General features: G+C 37.3%; 1 pseudogene; it reads left to right on the forward strand.

Moving 5' to 3' along the window:
* Nucleotides 1-15,364: 15,364 nt before the first annotated feature.
* On the forward strand, nt 15,365-15,882 carry LOC101272203 (40S ribosomal protein S11-like; annotated as a pseudogene).
* Nucleotides 15,883-26,938: the final 11,056 nt, after the last annotated feature.

Here is a 26,938-nt window from a genome sequence, read left to right on the forward strand (position 1 = left end):
TCCAGGATGCTTAGGATTCCTGTTATTCATCTACTAAACTACTCGTAGCCTCCCCTAGTTAATGTAACTAAATGCCTCTATACTTTCCCAAACACTTTCTAGGGGTAATATCAGCCACAGTTAAGATTTACTGTATGAGAGTTTCCTTGACAAGAGGGTTCTTTGTGAAAAACGGGGATACTTTCACTCCCTGGCTTTCCCACCCCATTTTGAAGGGTATAAGAGAGAAATGAAGAAGAAATGCTTTAAATTTTCTATTTTTTTTTTGTTATGGTTAACACACATGCTACTCATATAACTCACTAAGTTTACATATGAATGGTAATGGTAATATCTAGTAATTAGTTACCAGAGGAATAAATATTTCTTGCACTGATGTCAGCTATTGTAAAAACTGGACAATAATTATTATCTGGCCTGGACTCTATTGTTAGACAACAGGCACATAACAGAATGCTTCATTTTCTATCAATGCATAAGTATTCCTATGCCAGAGTTTATAGAGGGCTAGCTTAAATTTATTTATTGTAGTCAAAGTAAAAAAGGTGAATAGATTTAGACCACGACTCCTGGCTTTGATCTTTAATTGTGCAGAGCATTTGATTTTTGTCTGTTTACTCACATGTGATTAGAACTTGTTTAACTTCCGAAAATGTAAAATATGCTGATAAGTCAGAATGTCAATTTGTTAATTCACAGGGGGGCTTAGACTTTGTTTGGGACCAGAATGTTTGTGTCCTCTCCTCAGGACAGTTTAATAAGCCCAAGTCATAATTAAAAGGCTGTGTCTCCATCTCTCGCACTTCTACCCTTGTCCTTGCCTAGCCTTGCCTTGTCTAACTCATCCTGACCTGGTGCATCCTGTTGTCCCATCTCCAACCTGTGCTCGACTAGTTATCCTTGTAATGTGTATCTTTAGAAAAATTAAATGATGGTTTTACTCCCCTGCTTAACCCCTCCAATAGCATCCCATTGCTCTTAAGGTAAAAAAAAAACATAAAGATGTTTTTCAGAAAAATAAAAGCTCAGAGACTTAGTAGCAAGCAGGTCAGAGCTCTAAAAACTTCTAAAAGAAGTTCTTCAAACTGAATAGAAATGATAACAAATGGAAACGGAAGGTGATACAAAAAGATAGAGAATACTGAAAATGGTAAGTATGTGGGCAAATAGAAAAGCCTGTCTATTTTTTTCTCTATTTCTTAAAAAAAAAACACTGAATTTTACAGCAAAAATAATATTACATTGTGGGTTTTCTAATATTTGTAGAAGCAAATTATAGGATAAAGTGGGTAAAAGGAATTATATTTTTTAAGGTTCTTTTATTCTACATAAGGTGATACATATCAATTCCAATTAAACTGTATTTTATGTCCTAGTGCAACCTATTAAAAAATAAAAACAAAAACATATAAGTAAAAATCTGACATAGAAATTAAAATGAAATAATAAAACATTATTTGAGTGATGAAAAATGAAGCAGAAAATAGGAAAAGAAAAATCGAAGAAACAAATGGAACAACGAGAAGCCAAATAGCAAGACTGCAGCCTTAAATGGAATCATATCAATAGTTCCATTAAATTTAAATAAACAAAATAATTAAATGACAAAAATTGTCAGACTGAATAAAAACGTAAGAGTCGTATACCACATATAAAGACACAGATTGAAAGCAAAAAGACAAAAATTATAAACCATTCTACCAAACAATAAGTAGAGAGAGAGTGTGACTATAGAAACATCAAACAACATAGATTTCAAGAAAGAAGTATACAATTCAGAGGAAAAAAAAAAAAAGAAAGAAGTATTACCAAAAATAATGATAAATGGGACAATTCATCAGAAATACTTAAAAAATCCTAAAAGTGATTTATTTAATAACAGGACTTCAAAATACAGTGTTAAAATTCACACCCCAAAATGATGTTCAGATGATCATTGATATGACGAGCAATTTAAAAGCTAAACCTCTAAGGCTTCCCAGAGGAAAACAGAATGTTTTCACAAACTTGAGGTAGGCAAAGATTTCTTAGTGAATATCAAAAACACTAAACAGAAACAAAAAAAGAAAAAATATATATATATATATAATTTGGACTTCATCAAATTCAAAAATTCTGCTTCTCCAGTGATACTCTTACAAAGATGAAAACCAAAGTCCAGACTGAGAGAAAACATTCTCAGCACAAGTGTCCAACAAAGCACTTGTATCCAGAATCCAATAGAGAACACTTACAATTGAATAATACATGAAATGCGATTAAAAAATGGGTAAAACTTGAACAGACATTCACGAAAATAAGATAAATAAATGTTCAATAAGCCCATAAAAAGATGTTGAACATCTTAAATCATTATAAAAACAGAAACTAAATTCACAATGATAAACCACTTTATACGCCATGAACACCAAATACTGGCAAAGATGTGAAGCAGGTGGAACTCTACTTCACTCAAGGGGACTGTAATATGACTCAATCAATTTGAAAAATTGTCCTTTTATTAAAGTGTTAAATATATACCTAATATGTAATCCAACAGTTCCAATTCTAAGTATTTATACCTAAGGGCTTATAAAAGACTGTTCATATGAACTTTATTTGTAATAGTCAAAACTAGAAATAATCAAAAAATTAATCAACAGGAAGCTGGTAAAATAAATTATGGTATATTGATTCAACAGGATGTTACTCAGTAACAAAAAAGAAACAACTAGTGATACATGCAATAACATGCTTGAATCCTACAAACAGATATTATACAGATGAAGTCAGAAAAAAGAAAGAATGCATATTTTATGATTCAGTTTATATGAAGTTCAAGAGCAGGCAAAAATAACGTATACCTATAGAAATCATAAATGTGGATGCCTATGGGAGCAAGAATTGACAAGAACTTGGAGAAAGAATTTTCTGGAGTGATGGAAATGCTCTGTGTCCTGACTGGAATAGTGGTTATGTGGATGTAGACATCTGTCAAAACTCATTGAACTATGTACTTAAGATCTGTACATTATAAGAAGTTTACCTTGAGAAAAGCCTGAACCAAGATGGTGGAGTAGAAGGACATGTTCTCACTCCCTCTTGTGAGAACACCAGAATCACAACTAGCTGCTGCACAATCATTGACAGGAAGACACTGGAACTCACCAAAAAAGATACCCCATATCCAAAGACAAAGGAGAAGTCACAATGAGATGGTAAGAGGGGCACAATCAGAGTAAAATCAAACCCCATAACTACTGGGTGGGTGACTCACAGACTGGAGAACACTTATACCACAGAAGTCCACCCACTGGAGAGAAGGTTCTGAGCCCCACATCAGGCTTCACAACCTGGGGGTCCAGCAATGGGAGGAGAAATTCCTAGAGAATCAGACTTTGAAGCCTAGTGGGATTTGATTGCAGGACTTCAACAGCACTGGGGGAAACAGAGACTCCATTCTTGGAGGGCACACACAAAGTAGTGTGCACAGTGGGACCCAGGGGAAGAAGTGACCCCAGGGGAGAGTGAACCAGACCTACCTGCTAGTGTTGGAGGGTCTCCTGCAGAGGCGGGGGGTGGCTGTGGTTCACCGTGGGGACAAGGACACTGGCAGCAGAAGTTCTGGGAAGTACTCCTTGGCGTGAGCCCTCTCAGAGTCCGCCACTAGCCCCATCAAAGAGCCCAGGTAGGCTCCAGTGTTGGGTTGCCTCAGGCCAAACAACCAACATGGAGGGAACCCAGCCCCACCCACCAGCAGTCAAGCAGATAAAAGTTTTACTGAGCTCTGCCCACCAGAGCAACACCCAGCTCTACCCACCACCAGTCCCTCCCATCAGGAAACCTGCACAAGCCTCTTACATAGCCTCATCCACCAGATGGCAGACAGCAGAAGCAAGAAGAATTACAATCCTGCAGCCTGTGGAACAAAGACCACATTCACAGAAAGATAGACAAGATGAAAAGGCAGAGGACTATGTACCAGATGAAGAAACAAGGTAAAACCCCAGAAAAACAACTAAATGAAGTGGAGATAGGCAACCTTCCAGAAAAAGAATTCAGAATAATGATAGTGAAGATGATCCAGGACCTCTGAAAAAGAATGGAGGCAAAGATCAAGAAGATGAAAGAAATGTTTTAGAAAGACCTAGAAGAATTAAAGAACAAACAAACAGAGATGAACAATACAATAACTGAAATGAAAAATACACTAGAAGGAATCAATAGCAGAATAACTGAGGCAGAAGAATGGATAAGTGACCTGGAAGACAGAATGGTGGAATTCACTGCTGTGGAACAGAATAAAGAAAACAGAATGAAAAGAAATGAAGACAGCCTAAGAGACCTCTGGGACAACATTAAATGCAACAAAATGCACATTATAGGGGTCCCAGAAGGAGAAGAGAGAGAGAAAGGACCAGAGAAAATATTTGCAGAGATTTTAGCCGAAAACTTCCCTAATATGGGAAGGGAAATAATCACCCAAGTCCAGGAAGTGCAGTGAGTCCCATACAGGATAAACCCAAGGAGAAACACACCAAGACACATAGTAATCAAACTGGCAAAAATTAAAGACAAAGAAAAATTATTGAAAGCAGCAAGGGAAAAATGACAAATAACATACAAGGGAACTCCCATAGGGTTAACAGCTGATTTCTCAGCAGAAACTCTACAAGCCAGAAGGGAGGGGCATGATTTACTTAAAGTGATGAAAAGGAAGAACCTACAACCAAGATTACTCTACCCAGCAAGGATCTCATTCAGATTTGATGGAGAAATCAAAAGCTTTACAGACGAGCAAAAGCTAAGAGAATTCAGCATCACCAAACCAGCTCTACAACAACTGCTAAAGGAACTTCTCTAAGTGGGAAACACAAGAGAAGAAAAGGACCTGCAAAAACAAACCGAAAACAATTAACAAAATGATCATAGGAACATACATATCGATAATTACCTTCAACGTGAATGGATTAAATGCTCCAACCAAAAGACACAGGCTTGCTGAATGGATACAAAAACAAGACCCATCTATATGCTGTCTACAAGAGACCCACTTTAGACCTAGGGACACATACAAACTGAAAGTGAGGGGATGGAAAAAGATATTCCATGCAAATGGAAATCAAAAGAAAGCTGGAGTAGCAATACTCATATCAGATAAAATATACTTTAAAATAAAGAATGTTACAAGAGACAAGAAAGGACACTACATAATGATCAAGGGATCAATCCAAGAAGATATAATAATTATAAATATATATGCACCCAACATAGGGGCACAGCAATACATAAGGCAACTGCTAACAGCTGTAAAAGAGGAAACCAACAGTAACACAATAATAATGGGGGACTTTAACACCTCACTTACACCAATGGACAGATCATCCAAAATGAAAATAAATAAGGAAACAGAAGCTTTAAATGACACAACAGACGAGATAGATTTAATTGATATTTATAGGACATTCCATCCAAAAACAGCATATTACATTTTCTTCTCAAGTGTGCATGGAACATTCTCCAGGATAAATCACATCTTGGGTCACAAATCAAGCCTCAGTAAATTTAAGAAAATTGAAATCATATCAAGCCCCTTTTCTGACCACAACGCTATGAGATTAGAAATGAATTACAGGGGAAAAAAATGTAAAAAACACAAACACATGGAGGCTAAACAATACGTTACTAAATAATCAAGATATCATTGAAGAAATCAGAGGAAATCAAAAAATACCTAGAGACAAATGACATTGAAAACATGACAATCCAAAACCGATGGGATGCAGCAAAAGCAGTTCTAAGAGGGAAGTTTATGGCTATACAAGCCTACCTCAAGAAACAAGAAAAATCTCAAATAAACAACTTAGGTGTAGGTCTCCTACACCTAAAGGAACTAGAGAAAGAAGAACAAACAAAACCCAAAGTTAGCAGAAGGAAAGAAATCATAAAGATCACAGCAGAAATAAATGAAATAGAAACAAAGAAAACAATAGCAAAGGTCAATAAAACTAAAAGCTGGTTCTTTGAGAAGATAAACAAAATTGATAAACCATTAGCCAGACTCATCAAGAAAAAGAGGGAGAGGACTCAAATCAATAAAATTAGAAATGAAAAAGGAGAAGTTACAACAGACACCGCAGAAATACAAAGCATCCTAAGAGACTAGTACAAGCAACTCTATGCCAATAAAATGGACAACCTGGAAGAAATGGACATACTCTTAGAAAGGTATAACCTTCCAAGACTGAACCAGGAAGAAATAGAAAATATGAAGAGACCAATCACAAGTAATGAAATTGAAGCTGTGATTAAAAATCTTCCAACAAACCGAAGTCCAGGACCAGATGGGTTCACAAGTGAATTCTATCATACATTTAGAGAAGAGCTAACACCTATCCTTCTCAAACTCTTCCAAAAAATTGTGGAGGAAGGAACACTCCCAAACTCATTCTATGAGGCCACCATCACCCTGATACCAAAGCCAGACAAAGATACTACAAAAAAAGAAAATTACAGACCAATATAACTGATGAATAGAGATACAAAAATCCTTAACAAAATACTAGCAAACAGAATCCAACAACACATTAAAAGGATCATACACCATGATCAAGTGGGATTTATCCCACTTGATGCAAGTGGGATGCAAGGATTCTTCGATATACACAAATCAGTCAATGTGATACACCATATTAACCAATTGAAGAATAAAAACCATATGATCATCTCAATAGATGCAGAAAAAGCTTTTGAAAAAATTCAACATCCATTTATGATAAAAACTCTCCAGAAAGTGGGCATAGAGGGAACCTACCTCAACAAATAAAGGCCATATATGACAAACCCACAGCAAACATCATTTTCAATAGTGAAAAACTGAAAGCATTTCCTCTAAGATCGGGAACAAGACAAGGATGTCCACTCTCACCGCTATTATTCAACATAGCATTATTCAACATATTCCTAGACACCGCAATCAGAGAAGAAAAAGAAATAAAAGGCATACAAATTGGAAAAGAAGAAGTAAAACTGTCACTGTTTACAGATGACATGATACTATACATAGAGAATCCTAAGGATGCTACCACAAAACTAGTAGCGCTAATCAATGAATTTAGTAAAGTTGCAGGATACAAAATTAATGCACAGAAATCTCTTGCATTCCTATACACTAATGATGAAAAATGTGAAAGAGAAATTAAGGAAACACTCCCATTTACCACTGCAACACAAAGAATAAAATACCTAGGAATAAACCTTCCTAGGGAGACAAAAGACCTGTATGAAGAAAACTATAAGACACTGATGAAAGAAATTAAAGATGATACCGACAGATGGAGAGACATACCATGTTCTTGGATTAGAAGAATCAATACTGTCAAAATGACTCTACTATCCAAAGCAATCTACAGATTCAATGCAATCCCTATCAAATTACCAATGGCATTTTTTACGGAACTAGAACAAAAAATCTTAAAATTTGTGTGGAGACACAACAGACCCCGAATAGCCAAAGCAGTCTTGAGGGAAAAAAACGGAGCTGGTGGAATCAGACTCCCTGAATTCAGACTATACTACAAAGCTACAGTAAACAAGACAATATGGTACTGGCACAAAAACAGAAACATAGATCAATGGAACAAGATAGAAAGCCCAGAGGTAAACCAACGTACCTATGGTCAACTAATCTATGACAAAGGAGGCAAGGATATACAATGGAGAAAAGACAGTCTCTTCAACAAGTGGTGCTGGGAAAACTGGACAGCTACATGGAAAAGAATGAAATTAGAACACTCCCTAACACCATTCACAAAAATAAACTCAAAATGGATTAGAGACCTAAATGTAAGACTGGACACTATAAAACTCTTAGAGGAAAACATAGGAAGAACACTCTTTGACATAAATCACAGCAAGATCTTTTTTGATCCGTCTCCTAGTGTAATGGAAATGAAAACAAAAATAAACAAATGGGACCTAATGAAACTTAAAAGCTTTTGCACAGCAAAGGAAACCATAAACAAGACGAAAAGACAACACTCAGAATGGGAGAAAGTATTTGCAAACTAGTCAACGGACAAAGGATTAAACTCCAAAATATATAAACAGCTCATGCAGCTCAATATTAAAGAAACAAACAACCCAATCCAAAAATGGGCAGAAGACCTCAATAGACATTTCTCCAAAGAAGACATACAGATGGACAAGCAGCACATGAAAAGCTGCTCAACATCACTAATTATTAGAGAAATGCAAATCAAAACTACAATGAGGTATCACCTCACACCAGTTAGAATGGGCATCATCAGAAAATCTACAAACAACAAATGCTGGAGAGGGTGTGGAGAAAAGGGAACCCTCTTGCACTACTGGTGGGAATGTAAATTGATACAGCCACTATGGAGAACAGTATGGAGGTTCCTTAAAAAGCTAAAAATAGAATTACTATATGATCCAGCAATTCCACTACTGGGCATATACCCAGAGAAAACCACAATTCAAAAAGACACATGCACCCCAATATTCACTGCAGCACTATTTACAATAGCCAGGTCATGGAAGCAACCTAAATGCCCATCAACAGACGAATGGATAAAGAAGATGTGGTCTGTATATACAATGGAATATTACTCAGCCATAAAAAGGAATGAAATTGGGTCATTTGTTGAGACATGGATGGATCTAGAGACTGTCATACAGAGTGAAGTAAGCCAGAAAGAGAAAAACAAATATCGTATATTAACGCATATATGTGGAACCTAGAAAAAGGGTACAGATGAACTGGTTTGCAGGGCAGAAATAGAGACACAGATGTAGAGAACAAACATACGGACACCAAGGGGGGAAAGCGGTGGGGGGGGTTGTGGTGGTGGTGTGATGAATTGGGTGATTGGGATTGACAAGTATACACTGATTTGTATAAAACTGATGACTAATAAGGACCTGCTGTATAAAAAATAAATAAAATAAAATTCAAAAATTAAAAAAAAAAGTTTACCTCAATAAAAATAAATATATTCCTTTTGAAAATCCAAAAAGGGGAAGGGAGGAGTTATCCAGTGAAATGTAGTAGAAATGAGAGACAATGTTTAAAAGCCCATAGAGAATGGACTTGAGGACATGGGGAGGGAGAGTGGTAAGCTGGGACAAAGTGAGAGAGTGGCATGGACATATATACACTACCAAACGTAAAATAGATAGCTAGTGGGAAGCAGCCGCATAGCACAGGGAGATCAGTTTTGTGCTTTGTGACCACCTAGAGGGCTGGGATAGGGAGGGTGGGAGGGAGGGAGACACAAGAGGGAAGAGATATGGGGACATATGTATATGTATAACTGATTCACTTTTTTATAAAGCAGAAACTAACACACCATTGTAAAGCAATTATACTCCAATAAAGTTGTTAAAAAATCTATTTGAAAATAAATATAAACTTATAGCTATAGTCCCAAAGAAATAGTGACTCAAGGAATAAAAGTATATGTTTCACTGTGCTTAATAAGTATATTAACATTTCAGTGATCCTGCAAATAAAATATAGTAACCTGTAAGAATGCTTAAATTCTTGTGACTGACATCCCATGGTTTATAAATTCATATATATCAACAAATAATGTAGAATATTCCCTTGAATTAAGTTACTAGTCTATAATGGTTTGGAATAAGAAATTAATATAACTCTCAAAACTGAAATATCAAAGTTTATCAATGTTTCATGAATATTTCTCCTCTAATAAATATATTTCTAAGGTCTAAATCTACTATTGGCATTAGTGTTGTGCACCCATAGAAATCTGAGCAATTGACAGTGTCATGTACTAATCTGTAAAATAAAATTAATGTTTTAAGATGGTATTGTGCAGCCCAGTTTGCAAAGAGTTCTTCTGAGTTGTTTTACAATATTCTGCTAAGGAAGCACTGGTCATGAAGAATGCACTAAACAGTGTTATTTATTTCAGTGCAGAAGAACTCAAGTTTTTCTATTTCTTAACATTGCGGTTTGTAAAACCAGAAGGATGTATGAAATATGTTCTGCCACTTGATCTGTAAGAGAAAACTTTTAAGTGTTGATTTCTTTGATACATGTAAAAGATTGAGAATTAGCTGCACCTGAAGTAGTTAATCATACAAAAGGACTATTTCAATATATAAAGGGTTAACGTTCTGTGTAGGAAGCCAAAAATCAAGTACTAATGGTCAGAACCAAAGCTAAATGAACTTTCGCTGGGCATGAGGATGAACTCGAAACATTTGCAGTTGTTCTGATTCATTGTGATCAAAGTCTTTGCTCTATTCTGTCCTCGAAAATGTTTTCTTAATTTCTAAGTTTTTCTCTTAGCCCGAAACAGTATTAGAGAGCGTAACAACTTCTCAACAAATGTATGATGAATAAACTAATACACAAACTAAATGGAATAGCAGATAGGGAAGAGTGAAAGAGGGGTCCCATAGTGTGTCTCTGGAAGAATGGTGGTGCCACAGAGAGAAACCACTGGCTTGAGGAGTGGAGATACTGTAGAGGGTAACAAATTCTTGCAGAATGTCTTCTCACAGAATCAAGCAGTAAGTCCTGAAATTCGAGACCTAAGCCCTGCTCTCGGAGACAATATTGGCTTGGCCAAAAAGTTTGTTCGGGTTTTTCCATAAGATGATACAGAAAACCCAAACAAACTTTTTGGCCAATGCAATATATCAACAGAATATCCTTTCCTAGTGTTGTCAGGCTGAGAATATTCCGGAGAATTTTTGTCTGTGTCATCAGATGTTTCAGCATCAGAGTCAGGAAATCAACTTCGCTGGCAGATCTTTCTCAGAGCTCAGTTTAAACAAAGTTCCTGATGGCGAGTGCATTAAAACTGAGATAATGAAATGAACATGAATCATCAGCCAACAAAGGGAGTAAAGAGGTGGACTGGCTTAAGTTCTAATTTAAGGATGTGTCTTTTACATGTGCCCATTATTGTTAAAGCCCCATCCGAACTGATCATTCATCTATGAAGATGCTGCTCAGACTGGAGGAGAGAAGTGCGGGCAACATTGTCCCAAAAATAAAAATATCATTTCCTGAAAATTTTGCTGTAGGAAATTCCTACTTATTAAAATAGCTAAATTAAATATTTTCAAATGAAACAACTGTGTCCCCCTCGCTAACCTCTGGCTCATCATATTACTGTTCCATTTCCTAAAAGAAAGAAACCTTCGATTGTGAATTATCAAAGAACTCTGGAGTTTGCATGGTACTTCATCATCATTTTTCTGTGCAAGAAAACAAAAAAGAGACTAGTAGAATGCAAAAAAAATTCATATGTTTCAACAAGATAATCAGTTTTTCTGAATGAACAATAGTGTTCAAAATGGAGGCTTCCCCACACAGTATTGTAAAACTAATTTAAATAAATAAATGGGGGCTTCCCTTGCAGGTCTATGGGGACCTGTAAGTATTACTGACCCACAAACACAGGCATCAGAAGCCATGGCTGTGCTCACTTCACATTCCTTCGTGAGTCTGTGCTATACACACTCTCATCTTTATTGCCTGGTACTATACGGTGGTAGAAATTTTGGGGAGCTATATAAAAAAATTCTTCCCAGAATCTGCTAGAGACAGTTTTTATTTTACTTTTCCAGCGCAGAAATTTGTATTTGGGCAAATTTCGGTTTGGATATTTTCAGCCTGTCAAAGATAATGATTTCATCCTTTAAGCTCTAGGCTCACTTTCTCTTTTAAGTAATGAGGATATCAATTTTCTTTTGGAAAAGAACAAGCAAACTGAGGAAACTTCTTATGATCCTTCCAAACTGATAACTACTCCCCCACAGAGATGCCAGCTTCTGTCTTCTTTGAGCAAAGAGCTTACCTATTCTGGCACTGATTTTTCTCATTTGAAAAGATGTATCATTGGAATAAAATGGCATTTCTCAAGATAGGTCTGTGGGCTTCCCTGGTGGCACAGTGGTTGGGAGTCCGCCTGCCGATGCAGGGGACACGGGTTCGTGCCCTGGTCCGGGAGGATCCCACGTGCCGCGGAGCGGCTGGGCCCGTGAGCCGCGGCCGCTGAGCCTGCACGTCCGGAGCCTGTGCTCCGCAACGGGAGAGGCCACAGCAGTGAGAGGCCCGCGTACCGCAAAAAAAAAAAAAAAAAGATAGGTCTGTGGATACTAGTCCTGTTTGGTGTAGAAAAACCTACTGCACTGTCAGATTTTTTAAAAAAGATGTTGTCACTTATAAGACCTGTGTTACAGAGGACAAAGGGGACCGTTTTTCACCCAAACGTTGGAGACTCCACACTCCAGTTCCTCATCACATCAAAACCAGGATTCCTTATGCATATGAACCCCGTCAGATCCCTGCCCCATGGTCAGCAGAGAGGAGGACCCTCAGCTCTCAGCAGCAAAGGTGAGGTTGGACTATGTAATCATAAATCAACAAATTACAAAAGGCTATTTAGAAAGGGTTCTGCTAAGATACAGATGAAAGAGGCCACAGTATTTACACAGTAAAATATTAATCAGTAAGTTTTGTTATCAGTAAAGAGGTAACAGGGCGTTTCTAGGAACAATAATCTCTTTGTTAGTTCAGATTTTAATGTTTTGAATATGGGACATGAAGTTCTGTTGATTCTGGAAGGCATTTATCTCTTTAGTGATTCTTTAAGTATAAAGGGCCCAAGTTCAAAGAATTCTGGTAAACGGGGCTCCCATCCTTGGAGAGTGTACATGAACAAACTGAAGGCTCTCCGTAAGCTGTGTTTAACTGTGTTTCCCAAACATGTTTAACCACAACATGTACTTGCATCACGTGGAAATAACCTCCTTAGAACAGTCTTTGGGAAACACTGACCTCAAATAATTTCCAAATCCTGATATATATTCTGAAAAGAGGCTAAACCTCAGTAGGTATTGATTTCTAGCCTTCCAGACTAGTGAAAAAAATAACAACAGTGTTTCAATGGTTCCTTGTTGTTTTCAGATTTCTTCTCTCAAATACGTTTTAACTGATCTTTACAATTCCATGAAATGGGTTTTATTTTAAAATGACACCAGGAAGCCACAACACTCAAGAGACTTCTGCACTTGGTTTCAGTGGAAAATCACCTGACCTCACAATAATCGTCATAAACTGCTCAGTTTGCAAGATCTTCTCTGGCTAAAGCCATGCCACGCTTCCATGTCCCTAAGATGTCAATTCCTTGAAAGTTGCTAGCCAAAATTCCCCATGCTTTCCACACAGCCCTATGCAGTAACTACCTTTATGCTCCAAATGACTCCTACTTCCCTCACTCTCTCAAGATTTGGAGAAGTGCTCTATTATGGAAATAACACTAGTTAGACACTCCTAGGTTCCAGTCCTTACCCTGTAAGTCATCAACCTGAAGACCTTGCAAGTTACTGTTTTTTAGTTTTCTTTTTTTTTTACATTATTTTATATTGGAGTATAGATGACTATGTTGTGTTTCAGTTGTACAGCAAGCTGGTTCAGTTAGCTATACATATACATATATCCATTCTTTTTCAGATTCTTTTCCCATATAGGTTATTACAGAGTATTGAATAGAGTTCCCCATGCTACACAGTAGGTCCTTGTTGATACAAGTTACTTTTTGTAATTTCATTTACTCCTCTTGAAAAGAGAATGATGACATCTATACTTTCCGGGGACAACAGCGTCTTGATCTAGAATAGAGACCTTCAGTAGAACTGATATTCCCTTGACCTCTTCCCCACTCTCATTTCCTACACCATCAACAGAATTGCAAACAGCTAAAAATGAAGATTACATTGAAATTTATTGCTGCAAAACTGTTACCTTGAGAAAACAATGGTTAATAGAGTAAGGAGAAGAGCCATCTCAGCACCATCATTACCCACAGCCCTCCTGCAAAATGTAACCTTCACTATAGGACAAAAGCAGCATGTTCCAAGACTGTGAACTACAGTGACTACAATGGGGTAGAGGGCTTTACAGCGGACTCTCATTTCTCAGGCAGGAAAGGCCTTCTGACTATACTTAGAATGGAGTGCAGAAGTGAAGAAAGAAAAGGCCAAACATTCATACCACTTCTTCAGTGAAACCCAGTAGCACTGCATGGGTGTATTTTGAAAAATAAAGGGTATTCTTTTTCTTCCTTCCTTCCTTTCTTTCTTTCTTTTTTTCTTTCTCTGTTTCTCTCTTTTTTTTTTCATTCACTCATTCATAAAATATTTATTGACCACTTACCAGGAGTCAGAGGAATAAAGGCAATTGTGATTCTTCCATCTTCAGCCCTCAGTTACTGCAGTCCTGGGGTTGTCTTCTGTGTCCCAGGAAGCCGTGGGGTGGCCAGCACCAAAGTGAACAGTAGCTCATGGTGGCACTAGAAGAGCAGAGGAACGTATGAACTGGAATGGATATGAGTCAACCTCCCTTTTTACTAAAAAAGCCAAATCCTCTCCCCAAGAGAGGGGTTTACTAACCCAAATGGATTTTTAAAGAATAGGTCTGGGGTGATTAATTTTTTATGAGAGATTGCAGAAAGACTCATGTACTATGCATTATTTAGCAAAGGATGGCCACATTTTAAAAATGATTATTGGATACATATTGCACATAAAAATAAACTATTTTTTTAGGAGAGTTATGTGGCATAGCACTGAATATTGGGTGTCAGACAAGTGGAACTATCTGTATTTTTACTTCCAACTTATTTGTCACCAAAGCCAATTCTGAAATAAAAGATCTATGGTTGTTTCTTTTGATGTTGCATAGAAGGAACTTTCCCCAAAATTACAGGTGGCCTAGTGTGTAGGCAGTGCAGTCATGAGTGTTTTAGTTAATGTATGGTTTGTTTTGCAAAGACTTTTGCACATTTAAAAGAAATGATCATGAATTTCCAAATGCTATGTTTGCTGTAGCAAGACATTTAGAGTAATCATTACCTCCAGCTGTGATTTCCATCTTCCCCACCACTGCTCCCTGTGTGTGCTTCTTTTATATTTGACAGACTTTCTGCATTTTTAGCCACCCTGACAATAATTATGTAGTTGGTGAGCAGCAACCATTAAGTTTAGGTACATTTAGTTCCTACTTAGTCCCAGTTATATGATCACGAAGCACTTCAAGAAGTAAAACAAAATCAAGCATTGTGACAATATAAAGCCGAGAATTTAAATGAAACAAGGAAAAGAAGTGATTCTGAGTGAAGTACAAGATAAAACACATCTTTTATGGGGTTCTTTTTTAATGTAATAAGTTACCTTAGAACAAATTATTTGAAAATAACTTATGAAATTACCATCAGAACATGTATCTATAAGCTATAGCAAAGATTTCATGAGATTTTTAAGTCTTCTGAATCTTCCTTTCTTAAATATTAAAACATTAACCTTTTTTCAGGCGGCGGGGAAGATGGCAGACATTCAGGTGGAGAGTGCCTACCAAAAGCAATCGACCATCTTTCAAAATAAGAAGAGGGTTCTGCTTGGAGAGACTGGCAAGGAGAAGCTCCCGCATAACAACGGGAACATTGGTCTGGGTTTCAAGACACCGAAGGAAGCCATCGAGGGCACCTACAATGACAAGAAATGCCCTTTTACTGGTAATGTTGTCATCCAAGGGCACATCCTGTCTGGCGTGATGACCAAGGTAAAGATGCAGAGAACCCTTGTCATCCTCTAAGACTACCTCCACTGCATCCGAAAGTACAACCGCTCCGAGAAGCGCCACAGAAACGTATCCGTGCATCTTTCCCCCTGCTTCAGGGACGTCCAGATCGGTGACACTGTCACAGTGGGCGAGTGCCCTCCCCTAAGCAAGACGGTGTGCTTCAATGTGCTCCAGGTGACCAAAGCTGCTGGCACCGAGAAGGAGTTCCAGGAGTTCTGAGTCTGGACCCCTGCCCACTGCCCCAGACAAAGTAAAGTTTTTTTTCCCAGTCAAACAAAACAAAACAAAACAAAAACATGTTAGCAATATTGTCTCAAAATAGCGTTACTATCCAGTAACTCCACAAAGGGGTTTTCTTTTCTTTCTCTGTAGGATCTCAGAGTGCATATTATCTCATTTTAAGACTGCATTCAATGTGTTCTTTATAACAGGTTGTTTAAGAATAAAACACAATTAATGTAGAATTGCATCTAAATTATATTCTACTTGAAATGAGCAAATAAAGTCAGAAGATTGACATATTAAAACTGTATAGCAATGTCTTCAGCAAGCATATTGTATGTGTGTGTGTGTACACATTTATGTGTGTGTATATACATATATACACATATATACATATATATTTAATTTTTTTAGCTGACATTTTTGGGATCTAGACATAGGTAATCGAGCTAGACATAGCTGATTCTAGTAAGAGTTATTTCCTTACTTTTCACTGCATTTTTTTGGTAGAAATATTTTAATGGAAACTCAATAAGAAAAACAACAGGTAGTATCTTTTAATTCATCAAATTCCAAATGAACTTAGAGTTGTGAGAATGCATATGATGTACACACACAAAGATTTTTCTTCCAAAAACATTAGACCTACTTTTCAAGTGTCAAATGAGATGGCAGATCTAGGTTATTTCTCAACTCCCTAAGTTAGGAATTTGGAATTTGTGAATTAAAAAATACTTCCTTTTGTTTTTCTTATTAAAAGTTTCCATTAAGTTACTTCTACAAAAATGCAGTGAAAAGTAAGGAAATAATTATTACTAGGATCAGCTCCCAAAACTGTAAGCTCAAAAGAAGTCTGGCTCCATTATATAGCTCTAGGTTACATATAATTCAGATGTCAATGAGATAGAGTCAAAAAATACGTATTTTATTATTAGATATTAGGATTACAAAAACACAGCTTTGGAAAAAGGAGGATGGAAAATAAAAAAAGATTACCTTCATATCTCAGCAGTTAAAAATCGTGGAGAAATTTCATGGGAACAAATGTGATCTTGAATTGTATATTTCTATTAATAGCAGAATATATATTTTTTGACGTTTGGGATTAGGAGATAGTCCAGAGCACAAAATGGAGAGAAGCTGCTTCCTTTGCCATAGTAGGATTGTATAGGAAGCACCTGAACTTGGCAATGACTCTTTGCAATTAAGTGACATAAGAAAATACATTATCCAGTCGAGATTTTGAAACATTTTTGAGAAAATCTGAGCCCGTTGTACCAAAATTCTCATTATTTACCAGGCACCTTTCCAACCATAATACAGCAGAATTTTCTTCTTCTGAGCTCCTTCTCAATGGCTACAGAGAATTGGCTGAATAGAAAATGATGGGAGAAGTCAAAATGAGATCAGAACTGAGCAATAGTTATTGAACCATTTTTTAATGGGAGCCAACATGATCCATGAAAACTTTATCCTTAACCCATAATGATGATCTCTTTATATCAACCATCTCTACCATCCTTTATTATATTTATATGTACTTGTAACTTTCTAGAATTTAATTATGGTTGACCTGTGCTCCCTTTTAGACATGAGGAGTTCCATTTTCTTGTTGATCCCATTACCTTTTTATTGTGATCTCATTTTTATGAGTAAATCCCTCATGGGCAACAGTCACAATTCAAAGCACTGTACATTAAACTCTTATCTCCTATAGTTATAATGCTGTGAGTAGGTAATTCACTCTTGGAAACCTGCCTTACACCAAAAAATACTAAAACTGATTAGAGAGAGAAAACAAACATGAATAGAGAGAAAATAGTTAGAAATATGTTTTATAAAAATGTTTTAAATATATAAAATCAACCAAAGTAAAATGAAATCTAGCCTCAAAATGCTTTCTTTTTTTTTCTTTTTAAATATCTCTACAGTAAATATCACTTATTTTCTTACTCCAACGTACATTCAAAATTTAGAACCATCCATCTTTAAATTTCTGTTGCTGATTTCTATTACTGATATACATAAAAACCACAGAAAATCTCTGAATGTTAATACTGCAGAATTCGTTTCTCTAAGGCCCTGTGTATTGGTAAGAGGGAGTGGGTCAGCAGAATTCACTGAGAGGCGGGCTGTGAACATTACTTAGGAGACAGTTATAATAAACAGCCCTCAAAATGAACATCCACAAGTCAAACAGCCTCAACTCTGTACATGCAGTTTTAAAATATACTTCATGGTCCACTGGGTCCTATTTCAGAACGCTCAGATGATATTTATGGACAGGACTTCAAACTTCAAAAATGTTAAATTTCTCCAAAATTTAGGTATGGAGTCCATGGAGGGCTCCACTCAATACGAGTTAGGAGATAGGAGTCCCTACGTTTCTCACTGTGGTCCCTGGGATTGCTTCACCCAGCTATTCCAGGAGCATGTCCTTGAAGGAGAGCCATCACCAACTGGGCTGTAGGACATCCTGATCTCTCAGGTTCACTAGCAGGCAGGAAAAAGGAAGCCAGAGGCAAGATTAGGGCCACATACCATGCTCTAGCCTGTTGATATTCTCTTGAGGCTTTGATGTGCACAGATGAGACCTGTATCCCTCATCCCTTATTTTACTGATGAGCACATTCAGATTCATTCTGGGGTAGGGAATTCCCATTTGAAACCAAGCATTCAATCATAGTCTAGAATTAAAATGATATCCAACCCCTCCTTGGAAAAATAAGTGTTCAAGTCAGGGAGAGACCCGTACTCAATAACAAACTTGGTTCCACTCAAATTTCTCTCTAGTCTCTTAGAAAAGTAGCAGTGCCATTTTCTGAGGGTTGCAATGATTTTGTCACTTATGCATTTTAATTTTTCCATAACGTTTTATTAGAGAAGTTTTAAATTTGTTCTTTTCCCAACAGAAAACAAGCAGCTATATTGTCTAAATATAAACTTACATAAAATGTCTTTATTTAAAGCTTAGTATTTAATAATCCAAATGGAGGGAAAGGGCACTAAAAACATATACCTGCGGAATATATATATTTTGTTTCCTTCAATTTCAGAAAGGAAACTCTTACTTTCAAAGAAGTACCACAGACCATGAGCAGTATCTTGTACGTCAAATCTCTTAACAAGGCTTTTAGAGAAATAATGGATCAAAATGCTGTGTCTTATCAGTAAAACATACTTCATGGTAAACTCAGAAAGAAAGCATTGAGTGGAACAGATGTATGCTCTTTAAGGACCATTTATAATACCAATCCTATTAAAAATAATAACGTAGCTTCTCTCTCTTTATAATATTTTGATCCTTCCTTTTGCGACACATAATACTTTACATGAAAATCCATTTCCAGGACAATCCTATTGGGCTGCTGTACTACAGTAAACTCTAATCTCTGGAAGAGAGGGAAACTGTGATAAAGGATAACAATGTCTATCTTTTAAATATGGGTTGCTGTTTTCTTTTGCATTTAGTAAAGGAAAAGAAGGAATAAAGGGGGCACCATTCAAAAGATTTATTGCCATGCTAAAGAAAAGACTAAAAATAAGAATAATCCTTCTAAGTAGGAGATCAAACCTACCAAGCCCAGCATAGGGAAAGCTGATGTCATTGTATTCAACTGAATAAATGAATTCTAAACATGAATATGGATTATAATGAAAGATGACATTATAGTCTTAAGAAAAAACTTTTCAATCTAAGGCAGACAGTTCGTAAAAATCAGCGTGTATATGTATATTCACGCAGTGTAATATTATTCAAAAAATTTACATGTAATTTTATAGCTTCCTCCTACACACAGTCATAGGGCACAGATGAATAAGGACTCATGTTGATAGAAGAACAACTGTTACAAACAATGGTAAGTACGGTTTTCTACTTCCCCACCATCTCTCGAATCCCAACTCTTCTAAAAGGGAAAAACAGAGACAAAACCATTTCTAGAAAACAGGGCCAGGGGGAAATCTTACTCTACATGCCTCCCTCTTTGTCTCAATCATTCATTCAGCAAATACGTATTGATTGTACACTATGCACCAGCTAGGGTTAGGGATATAATAATGAGAATAATAGAGTTTCTTCCTTCAAGGAAATTATTATCTAGGGGGAAGAGAAATCTATAGACTATTACAATACAGCACACAAAATTCTCCCCTCTGAATACTGTATTTTGTGATAACAGGTCAAAATTCTGAGAGTGACTGGAATTAGAAAAGACAAAACAGGTCTGCATTCAGAAGGGGAGATGGAGTTGGCATAGATGCTGTAAATTCATGTATCTTTTTACATCAGGAGATGGAAAAAGATATTTCATGAGCCCCTGACTCTCTGGGCCCTCTCACCACTCCTGCATTCTTCATATCTGTCCCCCATATTCCTCCAAACATAGGCTCCAAGACAGGTGCCCTCATTTTTTGTGTCCTACAGATAGTTTTCCAAAAACAAGCAGATAAAAACATTCTGAGAAAAATTCAATTGAGTACAGCATGCCTGCAAGACTGTGTCTCCTGGGGACTCCCAGTCTCCAAAAACCAGTATCATTGTCTATTAAAACAGAAGTTTCATCTGAGACATTAGGATAGATATCAGATACCCAGGCAAGATACAAGACAAAGAAATTTTTGAAGGAAACTGTCAAGTAAAATATAAGGTTAAAGATGTACTTTATTTACATCCAAATTAAGAATATAAAAGAGTCAAGTGAGAATTTGGGGAGAAGAATTCGTATGGCAAGAGGAATTCTATAGGAATCATTTACCCCAAAGGGAGGGAGGGAAAACTTTTTCCTCTTCAACTCAGGTCAGAAGAAAGGAGGGTTCAAAGGGACCACTCCCTACAGGAGTAAGTAGGGAGGACCCAGTAAACTAGGGTCTGCCTTCCATTTATAAAGGAGGCTTAGTAAGCTGGAGGGATGGGCCAGAGAGCTGCTTTGATGATGCAGAGAATGAGGGTTGCTTCTGTACTGGGACTGGTCTGCCCGCCCAGAAGTTGTATGGGCAAAGAGTGCCCAAGTGTTTCCTGTTGACCAGATGTGAGCTCTCAAAATAGAGAACCAACCGAAATTGCTGAAGAGGACCGACCTGAGAGAAAACCATCGTAGAAAGCCCCTTGAAGTCCAACAGAGAGAACCTGGGGGGAAGAGACCTCTGAAACACCAGAATGTAGGGGCCCACAGAAAACAAGAGGAAAAGCAGCACTTACATCGGGCAAGTACCACCATATGCACCCAGTGGGGACCTCTGGGAGCCCATAAAGCACCCTTCTGAGAGTCCACGTTAAACAAATGTCAAGCCCACAGAGGCAATCATGAAACCCTTCCTACCCCCTTCCTCGGCTTTTTTCCTCAGCCTTCAGAGTCAGAAACCAAACAGAACAACAGAGGGAAAAGAGGAAAAAATAAAAAGCCTGGAACAGAGATGCTAGGGAAAAATGTCCAAAACTTGGGAAAGAGGCGAAAAGACAGACAGACTGCATGTCCTTTCAGTGTCCCGTTGAAGGGCAGCTAACAGGTTTACCCAGGGGAAATCATTATTTCACTTACTATCTCTACTGATTAGGGCCCAGACTCTAGAATTTGACAGTGACTTATAGATTTCTGTCCAGGGGAAAACAGAACCCAAAAGGTACAGTTTTAGGACAAATGCAGGAAACTTAATTCAGCTTTATTTTCCTGAGTGACTATATTGATTCTGCAAATGCTCTGAAACCTGCTTTATCAGCCTACTGATTTCCTCATTCATGAGTTACATATATTTTTTAATTTTTCAAAATTTTTTTTGTGTTACGCGGGCCCCTCACTGCTATGGCCTCTCCCGTTGTGGAGCACAGGCTCCAGACGCGCAGGCTCAGCAGCCATGGCTCACGGGCCCAGCCGCTCCGCGGCATGTGGGATCTTCCCGGACCGGGGCACGAACCCGTGTCCTCTGCATCGGCAGGTGGACTCTCAACCACTGCACCACCAGGGAAGCCCTACATACATTTTTGATATGTGCTTATTTTATGATTGCAAGAGAGTCATGTTTTAAACTTTTTAAAAAATGCTTTTCTAGAGAGGCAACCTTTCTCTGTCTCTCATTGTCAACCTCCAGCCTGCAGCATAACCCCAGCCAAGGAAGGGGGGAAGATTTAACTAAAATTCAGCTCCAAATTTCTCATTATTACACAGGACTGTCCCTTTTAATTTCTGAGCAGAGGCCATATTGGCAATACAAAGTGACTTTAAAAGTTTCAGTAACCTGAGAGTGATCATAAATGTCTTGTATCTGACAAAATTACCTTTCCAGGGATAGAGGAATACTTTCTGTAATATATTTTTAAGTAAAGGGATAATTGGAAGTAAAAATGATGTTGTCTTTGATAAAAATCCTATGAGTTCTGTTTGTTCTGCTTATAATTACTTGTAGTCTTCTTAAATTGATAGTTTCACTAAGAGAAAAGAAACCAGAATATGTATTTCTTTGTTCTTCTCTCTAACCAGGATGTCTCATTTTTAGTTAAAAAAAAAAGAAAAGAAGTTTTATATATAATTGATGTATGGTTCTTTTACGTACAGATAGCATATTTAAATTTACAAGCACTATATATGCTATAAAATATATTGAATCAGGTATTCATAGGATTATAAAAAGCAAGCTCCAAAAAGTAATAATTTTCATCAGGGCGATTTCATTTGAATTCCACTTTATCCAAATGATACCGATCATGTATTTTTCTTGAGCAATTATAAAGCAGATGGGATCTTATTATAGATTTTTGCATAGCAACAGTAAGATTAACTATAACCAAAGTTGAGATGACCTATAAAACCTGGCACAGCTTGTGTTATACAAGATGTTAACATTTCAACATCCCAAACACAGAAATTCAAATGAAATAGAATGCAGAACTATAAAGAAATAAAAGAAACTTGTTAAAACACACTTTCATTAAATATAACCTTTGAGCATCATATGAAAAACTAAGATACTTAATTCAATAAAAGTAGTAATGCATTATATCTTCATGTTATGCATAGTTTATAGTTCACACAGGAGTGAATAGAATCCTTGAAATCAAGTCTGAAATCTGGGGTCTACATGGATTCAAAATCTATATAGAGTCAAGTTCTAAATCCACTTCTTCACTGGCTGTGGAATGTGGGGGGAGGAATCATTTAGGTTATATTAGCCCCCATTTCATCATAATGTCTACTGCAAAGTATGTTAAGTACTAAATATAACAAAACAACATATATGAAGTACTCTGTAGACTTCTAAATCCTATGTTCATATTTATTAAAGTTTGTTTGTAGATATTTTCTCTTCTTGGGGGAATAGTATCATTATAATACAGAGCATTTTCCTGAAGACTAATAGATTAATGGGAGAAGATATAACGTACCATCTTTGAAGGCTCTAATAAGATTAACTGAGACTTTGAACTTGAGAAATGAAGAAGGAAGTCGAGTGGAGACCTCTCTGCTGTTGCTTCCCTTGTACACAGCTTCTACTTATTTCCGGCCAGTGGAGTGGGAACGCAAGGAACACAGATCACTCTCTCAATGTGTGCAGGGAAAAGCCAAGTGCAGCAGCTGTTACCAACCATGGGCATTGGCTCCCTGATAGCCAAGCTCCCAGCAAGACTCCTGGCTCCGAAGCCAGGCAAGTACTCAAGAGTCCTCGACTGCAAGAAAAGGCCTTCTTCCCTCCTGTTTTACCGCCCTGAATCTACTGAAAACCAATGCCAGAAGCAGCAGAAATTCAGGAGCTGAAGATCCACCATGCCACAGGACTGACATTGCTGAGGGTGGCAGAGTAGCCTCTTCCAGTATTTCGCTCTACAATGACTGATGAGGAACCCCTGGATAACATCCTGCTTTTTCAAACTGCAGCTTCTCTATGCAGAGCACAGACAATAAAGGGAGAAAAAAGTTAAAACTCAGAGAAAGACAAAGTAATGAATATAAGTTTCCTCATATTTTAAGGAAATACCTTGTTCTTTGGAGATACATTTTGGAAAAACAAATGAATATGTTTTGGATTGGAATTACCCCATTGTGTAAGAAGATATTCTGCAGCTTCTGGAGTAAAAGTTGCAAAAAGAATGAAAGCAAACAGACGTGAGATTATTTAAAAGTAGCATATGGTAACTTTGGACTATTAAGTAAATTATTGTGTTAAACTAGTTTCTCCTGTACTTCCTTGTACAGTTCTGAGAAATGTATAATGTCCTAAAAGGTAAATACCAGGTAATACATCAGATGATAAGCACTCTGTGGATTTATAACTACTGGATATAATTTTGGAAAACAGTGGGGTAAGTGGAAAACACTTAATGTATCATGGTGTTCAAGGTGCCACCTCCATATACAGCTAGCTTTTTGGCTCTGGAGAATGACTACACAAAATCATTTAAAGGTCAGCTATCAACAATTTAAGAAAAAATATACACATAGTATCTTGCAGTTTCTGTGTTTCACAAGTCATGTGAAAGTGATAAATTCCAGCCTGCAGCTGCTGTGCTAATAAAGTTGCCAGTGAGTCAAGTTCTATCTAAATATATGCACATGCATTTCTCTTGCAATTACATTTACCCCAAAGACATCAATTACCTCAAGAGTTAAAGGGCATTTCTTTACAACCCTACAAAAAAAAATTACCCAGAATAAATTATGCGTTCAACAAATCCCCAAATGTATTCAATATGCCCCGGGATAGCATTCGGATTTCAGTCATTTAAAAGGACAGCTTCTGGACCCTGACTTGAGTGTTTTCTGCCATCACAACTGAGAAAACAGAAGTTTTTACTGTGCAATAGTATCAGTGTGGGGTTTTTCTGTCTCATGATCTTGGTGATCAATATTAAAAGGAAAAGATATATTCGACCCAACATTTGTTCATAGTTGTATTCACAGATCTAAGGCAAACACAATCATTTTTCCTTAATAATTTTTTTCAAAATAATAATATTATGTAGTCATAATAACATCTTCTTTTGCTTTTGTGTGGAGATCACAATTCAGGGTGAAAAATATAGAAGCTAACAAATTCTTGATTATTTTAGTTTACCCTAGGAAAATCCTGAAGACAGCCATAGTTAAAATAGCCACAGATTGTAGGAACTGAGATTCCACTTTGCAGGTATTTGTGATTAAAGAAACTACAGAGCATAAATTATCAAAAGCAATAAACTAGGTCAGACTGCCAGCTCTGCCAACGCCAACGAGGAGTGGCCTGACCCACCTGTGTCATTTGGTGCTTAGGGTCTCCATTGACTGACCTGCAATCTGAGAAGGTTAGGGAAGTTCACTTCAGAAGCCTTCTTAGTTCTAAAACCCTATATCTGGGTAAAGAGAAGGTTAAGTTATATCATAACTTGCAAAAGTAGCAACAATCACTTCCTCCAAAAATCACAACTTTTACAATTAATTTCCCCTCTCCCAGTAATTCACCTTCAGAAATAGAAAGGCTGTACATCTGAAGAAGCAAAAGTTTTCTTTGTATACAAACGTAACATATACATAAGCACAATTTTTATTTTATTATTTTTTATTATTATTTTTTTTTGCGGTACGCGGGTCTCTCACTGTTGTGGCCTCTCCCGTTGCGGAGTACAGGCTCCGGACGCGCAGGCTCAGCGGCCATGGCTCACGGGCCTAGCCGCTCTGCGGCATGTGGGATCTTCCCGGACCGGGGCACGAACCCGTGTCCCCTGCATCGGCAGGCGGACTCTCAACCACTGCACCACCAGGGAAGCCCTCATAAGCACAATTTTTAAATCATATTAATCCTATACAGTAATTTCACATATGTGCATATATAATTTATTTCTTATGTGTATATATACTGCATACAACCTTCCCAAGCTATTGGTACATGTGTTCATTTCTCCTCAATGTGAACTGGGAGTCAGATGTTGAATTAAATACATATTGATGTAATGAATAATAGATGGCTGCTAGACATATATTTCATGTTACAGAATATAGTATCCAACATAGTTACCACCACTATTTCAAAAACATTTTCTATTCAGACATAATACAATTACCTCTGCTTGTTCTCAGGACCTACCATCTGATTATGAGTTATAAACATGGAACATTTAATGTCTAAGCTGCCTGCATTTAAATGTAAGGCACAATCAGAATAACTAAGCGCATCCACCACATTAATTTGCAGTCCTGGTAGGAACTATAAATTCAGAGGAAAGTAATCAATTCACCAAGGAAATTATGTTGATCTCTTAGCCTTATATCATATTCACCCTGGAATTATTCCACTGCCATCAATCAGAAAGAGAAACATAGCATATGAGCAACAGAAACCATCAACCACTCTTAAATAGAAACAATCTTTGCATATGGTTTCCTAGAAATAATGCATGGAACACGTTCTGAATAGTAAGAAAACACTGAGTCACAATACTGTGTGGTTTTCAACTGAGGAAGTAAAATAAAAGTTTCCTCTTTGAACACCTCCCCACCCCTATTTATGAGAAGGAAAAAGAAAGGTTGATGGGATACCTGTAAGTTACGAAAAGGGAGATAATTTCCTTGGTCCATGAAGTGGTATCGGGGAATTATCCGGTGACCACATCACACTCCCCTCCACTGCTGAGATCATCAATGACCTGAAGGGTCAATTTCATCATTTTTTAATTTAGAAAAATACTGCGCTTTGTGCATGTGGGGCAGCTGTTTGGCTGGAGGGAGTCAGGCTCACTGGTAAGTGACAGAATCCACCGTAACAATGTGTCACAAGGTTTCACAGCCTTTCCTTGAGAAGCAGGAGAGGAATCAGCTTTATCCAGCCTCTCTTTAAGAAACTTCCCCATCAAGATTTCTCTGAATGACGGCTATCGAGGTGCCCCTCTACCTTTCTTTCAATACGCATCATCTTTAGCAGGATTCTGTAGGTGTTATCCCTCAAAAAGTACTTACAGACTTTGAAAGAGTTGAGTTGATCTTTAAGGAAATCAAGGCAATACTCAAAAGCAAATTTAATGGCCAGTAACTTGTCTAAATCTCAGATTCTCCTGCTGCAAGTCCTATTTATTTAAAAAGGAGAGAAGACTAAGGAGTGATGAAGGAACACTTCGGAGCATGTGACTTGTTT

Source organism: Orcinus orca, chromosome 5 (genome assembly GCF_937001465.1).
Source record: "Orcinus orca chromosome 5, mOrcOrc1.1, whole genome shotgun sequence".
NCBI lineage: Eukaryota > Metazoa > Chordata > Mammalia > Artiodactyla > Delphinidae > Orcinus > Orcinus orca.